The sequence below is a fragment of the Saccoglossus kowalevskii genome, chromosome 2 (genome assembly GCF_978046115.1).
Source record: "Saccoglossus kowalevskii chromosome 2, keSacKowa6.1, whole genome shotgun sequence".
Taxonomy (NCBI): Eukaryota; Metazoa; Hemichordata; class Enteropneusta; family Harrimaniidae; genus Saccoglossus; species Saccoglossus kowalevskii.
Genome location: NC_140642.1, coordinates 37,778,291 through 37,787,481, shown reverse-complemented (window position 1 = coordinate 37,787,481; position 9,191 = coordinate 37,778,291).

Genomic DNA, 9,191 nt, shown 5'->3' with positions numbered 1-9,191 from the left:
GAAAGTGTTTCGAATTGTCATTCGTATCACGTGTGTCTTTCGTAAGTTGACCTATGACCTATCCATGCTTCGAAAGTCAGTACGTTAGTAAACGGCCATTTACGAAATATTAATTCACGTTTCCTAACATTTAACTATGGGTATCAATAATATAACAACATAGGTCACATTTCCATGTAATTTTGCTAACTTTACAACTACTTTTCACTACTTTGTAATCAGTTTGTTTATCATTTCACGGTTTCATAGCGGTATAATCTGCTAATGTATAAGACTTTTCCAACACATTTGCCCATTTTACTATATTTTTAACCGTGTTGTCGATATTACAATGACTTAGGTAAAATGTATTAGCAAACCCACCTACTTTTCCAATGCTTTTCTTATCGTTTTAGGATGCTTTAAAACATGCTACGGTAAGCTCATAGGGCACTATTCTAATATACGAGACGTTCACTTGCATTTTGTTCACTTTCCGTACTTTATAATTTTACAGTTAGATATGACAACAACTTAGTTCAAACCTACACGCTATTCTACCAACTTTGCACTCACTTTGTACAGCTTTGTACGCAATTGTAATAGCTGACATCCACTATAGCCGACAGCAAGAGGGAGATGTGCATTGAAACTACGCGCACATTTTTAAACATTCTATAAACTTAAATTATCAAAATAACCAGCACGACTTTCTGCTATAAAGGTGTTACATTTCAATAATAAAAATACAAAAAAATACTTTATGTATTTCATGTTTGTTTCGGAACCAAAAAAAATGTGTTTAACAAGCTTGTTAGCTCACGTAGTCTCCCATGCAATTACGAGGCACGCACTATTGATCTTAACTTTTGTGACAGGTCCATCACATGATCGCTCGACTACTGGGATCATTTGAATTTTATTCGAATTGGCGGCCATTTAATGTTTGAAAGTGTTTCGAATTGTCATTCGTATCACGTGTGTCTTTAGTAAGTTGACCTATGACCTATCCATGCTTCGAAAGTTACTACGTTAGTAAACGGCCATTTACGACATATTAATTCACGTTTCCTAACATTTAACTATGGGTATCAATAATATAACAACATAGGTCACATTTCCATGAAATTTTGCTAACTTTACAACTACTTTTCACTACTTTGTAAGCAGTTTGTTTATCATTTCACGGTTTCATAGTGGTATAATCTGCTAATGTATAAGACTTTTCCAACACATTTGCCCATTTTACTATATTTTTAACCGTGTTGTCGATATTACAATGACTTAGGTAAAATGTATTAGCAAACCCACCTACTTTTCCAATGCTTTTCCTATCGTTTTAGGATGCTTTAGAACATGCTACGGTAAGCTCGTAGGGCACTATTCTAATATACGAGACGTTCACTTGCATTTTATTCATTTTCCGTACTTTATAACTTGATGGTTAGGCATGACAAAAACTTAGTTCAAACATCCATGCTATTCTACCAACTTTGCACTCACTTTGTACAGCTTTGTACGCAATTTTACTAGCTGACATCCACTATAGCCGACCGCAAGAGGGAGTTGTGCATTGAAACTACGTGCAAATTTTTAAACATTCTATAAACTTAAATTATCAAATTAACCAGCACGACTTTCTTCTATAAAGGTGTTACATTTCAATAATAAAAATACAAAAAAATACTTTATATGTCTTTTCCATGTTTGTTTCGGAACCAAAAAAAAAATGTATTTAACAAGCTTGTTAGCTCAAGTAGTCTCCCATGCAATTACGAGGCACGCCCTATTGATCTTAACTTTTGTGACAGGTCCATCACATGATGACTCGACTACTGGGATCATTTGAATTTTATTCGAATTGGCGGCCATTTAATGTTTGAAAGTGTTTCGAATTGTCATTCGTATCACGTGTGTCTTTCGTAAGTTGACCTATAACCTATCCATGCTTCGAAAGTCAGTACGTTAGTAAACGGCCATTTACGACATATTAATTCACGTTTCCTAACATTTAACTATGGGTATCAATAATATAACCACATAGGTCACATTTCCATGTAATTTTGCTAACTTTACAACTACTTTTCACTACTTTGTAAGCAGATTGTTTATCATTTCACGGTTTCATAGTGGTATAATCTGCTAATGTATAAGACTTTTCCAACACATTTGCCCATTTTACTATATTTTTAACCGTGTTGTCGATATTACAATGACTTAGGTAAAATGTATTAGGAAACCCACCTACTTTTCCAATGCTTTTCCTATCGTTTTAGGATGCTTTAGAACATGCTACGGTAAGCTCATAGGGCACTATTCTAATATACGAGACGTTCACTTGCATTTTATTCACTTTCCGTACTTTATATTTTTACAGTTAGAAATGACAACAACTTACTTCAAACATAAACGCTATTCTACCAACTTTGCACTCACTTTGTACAGCTTTGTACGTAATTTTACTAGCTGACATCCATTATAGCCGACCGCTAGAGGGAGTTGTGCATTGGAACTACGTGCAAATTTTTAAACATTATATAAACTTAAATTATCAAATTAACCAGCACGACTTTCTGCTATAAAGGTGTTACATTTCAATAATAAAAATACAAAAAAATACTTTATGTCTTTTCCATGTTTGTTTCGGAACCAATAAAACGTTTATTTAACAAGCTTGTTAGCTCAAGTAGTCTCCCATGCAATTACGAGGCACGCCCTATTGATCTTAACTTTTGTGACAGGTCCATCACATGATCACTCGACTACTGGGATCATTTGAACTTTTTTCGAATTCGCGGCCATTTAATGTTTGAAAGTGTTTCGAATTGTCATTCGTATCACGTGTGTCTTTCGTAAGTTGACCTATGACCTATCCATGCTTCGAAAGTCAGTACGTTAGTAAACGGCCATTTACGAAATATTAATTCACGTTTCCTAACATTTAACTATGGGTATCAATAATATAACAACATAGGTCACATTTCCATGTAATTTTGCTAACTTTACAACTACTTTTCACTACTTTGTAATCAGTTTGTTTATCATTTCACGGTTTCATAGCGGTATAATCTGCTAATGTATAAGACTTTTCCAACACATTTGCCCATTTTACTATATTTTTAACCGTGTTGTCGATATTACAATGACTTAGGTAAAATGTATTAGCAAACCCACCTACTTTTCCAATGCTTTTCTTATCGTTTTAGGATGCTTTAAAACATGCTACGGTAAGCTCATAGGGCACTATTCTAATATACGAGACGTTCACTTGCATTTTGTTCACTTTCCGTACTTTATAATTTTACAGTTAGATATGACAACAACTTAGTTCAAACCTACACGCTATTCTACCAACTTTGCACTCACTTTGTACAGCTTTGTACGCAATTGTAATAGCTGACATCCACTATAGCCGACAGCAAGAGGGAGATGTGCATTGAAACTACGTGCACATTTTTAAACATTCTATAAACTTAAATTATCAAAATAACCAGCACGACTTTCTGCTATAAAGGTGTTACATTTCAATAATAAAAATACAAAAAAATACTTTATGTATTTCATGTTTGTTTCGGAACCAAAAAAAATGTGTTTAACAAGCTTGTTAGCTCACGTAGTCTCCCATGCAATTACGAGGCACGCACTATTGATCTTAACTTTTGTGACAGGTCCATCACATGATCGCTCGACTACTGGGATCATTTGAATTTTATTCGAATTGGCGGCCATTTAATGTTTGAAAGTGTTTCGAATTGTCATTCGTATCACGTGTGTCTTTAGTAAGTTGACCTATGACCTATCCATGCTTCGAAAGTCACTACGTTAGTAAACGGCCATTTACGACATATTAATTCACGTTTCCTAACATTTAACTATGGGTATCAATAATATAACAACATAGGTCACATTTCCATGAAATTTTGCTAACTTTACAACTACTTTTCACTACTTTGTAAGCAGTTTGTTTATCATTTCACGGTTTCATAGTGGTATAATCTGCTAATGTATAAGACTTTTCCAACACATTTGCCCATTTTACTATATTTTTAACCGTGTTGTCGATATTACAATGACTTAGGTAAAATGTATTAGCAAACCCACCTACTTTTCCAATGCTTTTCCTATCGTTTTAGGATGCTTTAGAACATGCTACGGTAAGCTCGTAGGGCACTATTCTAATATACGAGACGTTCACTTGCATTTTATTCATTTTCCGTACTTTATAACTTGATGGTTAGGCATGACAAAAACTTAGTTCAAACATCCATGCTATTCTACCAACTTTGCACTCACTTTGTACAGCTTTGTACGCAATTTTACTAGCTGACATCCACTATAGCCGACCGCAAGAGGGAGTTGTGCATTGAAACTACGTGCAAATTTTTAAACATTCTATAAACTTAAATTATCAAATTAACCAGCACGACTTTCTTCTATAAAGGTGTTACATTTCAATAATAAAAATACAAAAAAATACTTTATATGTCTTTTCCATGTTTGTTTCGGAACCAAAAAAAAAATGTATTTAACAAGCTTGTTAGCTCAAGTAGTCTCCCATGCAATTACGAGGCACGCCCTATTGATCTTAACTTTTGTGACAGGTCCATCACATGATGACTCGACTACTGGGATCATTTGAATTTTATTCGAATTGGCGGCCATTTAATGTTTGAAAGTGTTTCGAATTGTCATTCGTATCACGTGTGTCTTTCGTAAGTTGACCTATAACCTATCCATGCTTCGAAAGTCAGTACGTTAGTAAACGGCCATTTACGACATATTAATTCACGTTTCCTAACATTTAACTATGGGTATCAATAATATAACCACATAGGTCACATTTCCATGTAATTTTGCTAACTTTACAACTACTTTTCACTACTTTGTAAGCAGTTTGTTTATCATTTCACGGTTTCATAGAGGTATAATCTGTTAATGTATAAGACTTTTCCAACACATTTGCCCATTTTACTATATTTTTAACCGTGTTGTCGATATTACAATGACTTAGGTAAAATGTATTAGCAAACCCACCTACTTTTCCAATGCTTTTCCTATCGTTTTAGGATGTTTTAGAACATGCTACGGTAAGCTCATAGGGCACTAATCTAATAGACGAGACGTTCACTTGCATTTTATTTACTTTCCGTACTTTATAATTTTACAGTTAGATATGACAACAACTTAGTTCAAACATACACGCTATTCTACCAACTTTGCACTCACTTTGTACAGCTTTGTACGCAATTTTAATAGCTGACATCCACTAAAGCCGACCGCAAGAGGGAGTTGTGCATTGAAAATACGTGCAAAATTTTAAACATTCTATAAACTTAAATTATCAAAATAACCAGCACGACTTTCTGCTATAAAGGTGTTACATTTCAATAATAAAAATACAAAAAAATACTTTATGTATTCCATGTTTGTTTCGGAACCAAAAAAAAAATGTATTTAACAAGCTTGTTAGCTCAAGTAGTCTCCCATGCAATTACGAGGCAGGCCCTATTGATCTTAACTTTTGTGACAGGTCCATCACATGATCACTCGACTACTGGGATCATTTGAATTTTATTCGAATTGGCGGCCATTTAATGTTTGAAAGTGTTTCGAATTGTCATTCGTATCACGTGTGTCTTTCGTAAGTTGACCTATGACTTATCCATGCTTCGAAAGTCAGTACGTTAGTAAACGGCCATTTACGACATATTAATTCACTTTTCCTATCATTTAACTATGGGTGTCGATAATATAACAACATAGGTCACATTTCCATGTAATTTTGCTAACTTTGCAACCACTTTTCACTACTTTGTAATCAGTTTGTTTATCATTTCACGGATTCATAGTGGTATAATCTGCTAATATATGAGGCTTTTCCAACACATTTGCTCATTTTTTCTATATTTTTAACTGTGGGGTCGATATTACAATGACTTAGGTAAAATGTATTAGCAAACCCACTTAATTTTCCAACGCTTTTCCTATCGTTTTAGGATGTTTTAGAACATGCTTCTGTAAGCTCATATGGCACTATTCAAATATACGAGACGTTCACTTGAATTTTATTCACTTTCCGTACTTTATAACTTGATGGTTAGGCATGACAAAAACTTAGTTCAAACATCCACGCTATTCTGCCAACTTTGCACTCACTTTGTACAGCTTTGTACGCAATTTTAATAGCTGACATCTACTATAGCCGACCGCAAGAGGGAGTTGTGCATTGAAACTACGTGCACATTTTTAAACATTCTATAAACTTAAATTATCAAAATAACCAGCACGACTTTTTGCTAAAAAGGTGTTACATTTCAATAATAAAAATACAAAAAAATACTTTATGTATTCCATGTTTGTTTCGGAACAAAAAAAAAAATGTATTTAACAAGCTTGTTAGCTCAAGTAGTCTCCCATGCAATTACGAGGCACGCCCTATTGATCTTAACTTTTGTAACAGGTCCATCACATGATCACTCGACTACTGGGATCATTTGAATTTTATTCGAATTGGCGGCCATTTAATGTTTGAAAGTGTTTCGAATTGTCATTCGTATCACGTGTGTCTTTCGTAAGTTGACCTATAACCTATCCATGCTTCGAAAGTCAGTACGTTAGTAAACGGCCATTTACGACATATTAATTCACGTTTCCTAACATTTAACTATGGGTATCAATAATATAACCACATAGGTCACATTTCCATGTAAGTTTGCTAATTATACAACTACTTTTCACTACTTTGTAAGCAGTTTGTTTATCATTTCACGGTTTCATAGTGGTATAATCTGCTAATGTATTAGACTTTTCCAACACATTTGCCCATTTTACTATATTTTTAACCGTGTTGTCGATATTACAATGACTTAGGTAAAATGTATTAGCAAACCCACCTACTTTTCCAATGCTTTTCCTATCGTTTTAGGATGCTTTAGAACATGCTACGGTAAGCTCATAGGGCACTATTCAAATATACGAGACGTTCACTTGCATTTTATTCACTTTCCGTACTTTATAATTTTACAGTTAGAAATGACAACAACTTACTTCAAACATAAACGCTATTCTACCAACTTTGCACTCACTTTGTACAGCTTTGTACGCAATTTTAATTGCTGACATCCACTATAGCCGACCGCAAGAGGGAGTTGTGTATTGAAACTACGTGCACATTTTTAAACATTCTATAAACTTAAATTATCAAAATAACCAGCACGACTTTCTGCTATAAAGGTGTTACATTTCATTAATAAAAATACAAAAAAATACTTTATGTCTTTTCCATGTTTGTTTCGGAACCAAAAAAAAATGTATTTAACAAGCTTGTTAGCTCAAGTAGTCTCCCATGCAATTACGAGGCACGCCCTATTGATCTTAAATTTTGTGACAGGTCCATCACATGATCACTCGACTACTGGGATCATTTGAATTTTTTTCGAATTGGCGGCCATTTAATGTTTGAAAGTGTTTCGAATTGTCATTCGTATCACGTGTGTCTTTCGTAAGTTGACCTATGACCTATCCATGCTTCGAAAGTCAGTACGTTAGTAAACGGCCATTTACGACATATTAATTAACGTTTCCTAACATTTAACTATGGGTATCAATAATATAACAACATAGGTCACATTTCCATGTAATTTTGCTAACTTTACAACTACTTTTCACTACTTTGTAAGCAGTTTGTTTATCATTTCACGGTTTCATAGTGGTATAATCTGCTAATGTATAAGACTTTTCCAACACATTTGCCCATTATACTATATTTTTAACCGTGTTGTCGATATTACAATGACTTAGGTAAAATGTATTAGCAAACCCACCTACTTTTCCAATGCTTTTCCTATCGTTTTAGGATGCTTTAGACCATGCTACGGTAAGCTCATAGGGCACTATTCTAATATACGAGACGTTCACTTGCATTTTATTTACTTTCCGTACTTTATAATTTTACAGTTAGATATGACAACAACTTAGTTCAAACATACACTCTATTCTACCAACTTTGCACTCACTTTGTACAGCTTTGTACGCAATTTTAATAGCTGACATCCACTAAAGCCGACCGCAAGAGGGAGTTGTGCATTGAAAATACGTGCAAATTTTTAAACATTCTATAAACTTAAATTAACAAAATAACCAGCACGACTTTCTGCTATAAAGGTGTTACATTTCAATAATAAAAATACAAAAAAATACTTTATGTATTCCATGTTTGTTTCGGAACCAAAAAAAAATGTATTTAACAAGCTTGTTAGCTCAAGTAGTCTCCCATGCAATTACGAGGCACGCCCTATTGATCTTAACTTTTGTGACAGGTCCATCTCATGATCACTCGACTACTGGGATCATTTGAATTGTATTCGAATTGGCGGCCATTTAATGTTTGAAAGTGTTTCGAATTGTCATTCGTATCACGTGTGTCTTTCGTAAGTTGACCTATAACCTATCCATGCTTCGAAAGTCAGTACGTTAGTAAACGGCCATTTACGACATATTAATTCACGTTTCCTAACATTTAACTATGGGTATCAATAATATAACAACATAGGTCACATTTCCATGTAATTTTGCTAACTTTACAACTACTTTTTACTACTTTGTAAGCAGTGTGTTTATCATTTCACGGTTTCATAGTGGTATAATCTGCTAATGTATAAGACTTTTCCAACACATTTGCCCATTTTACTATATTTTTAACCGTGTTGTCGATATTACAATGACTTAGGTAAAATGTATTAGCAAACCCACCTACTTTTCCAATGCTTTTCCTATCGTTTTATGATGCTTTAGAACATGCTACGGTAAGCTCATAGGGCACTATTCTAATATACGAGACGTTCACTTGCATTTTATTCACTTTCCGTACTTTATAATTTTACAGTTAGAAATGACAACAACTTACTTTAAACATAAACGCTATTCTACCAACTTTGCACTCACTTTGTACAGCTTTGTACGCAATTTTAATAGCTGACATCCACTATAGCCGACCGCAAGAGGGAGTTGTGCATTGAAACTACGTGCAAATTTTTAAACATTCTATAAACTTAAATTAACAAAATAACCAGCACGACTTTCTGCTATAAAGGTGTTACATTTCAACAATAAAAATACAAAAAAATACTTTATGTATTCCATGTTTGTTTCGGAACCAAAAAAAAATGTATTTAACAAGCTTGTTAGCTCAAGTAGTCTCCCATGCAATTACG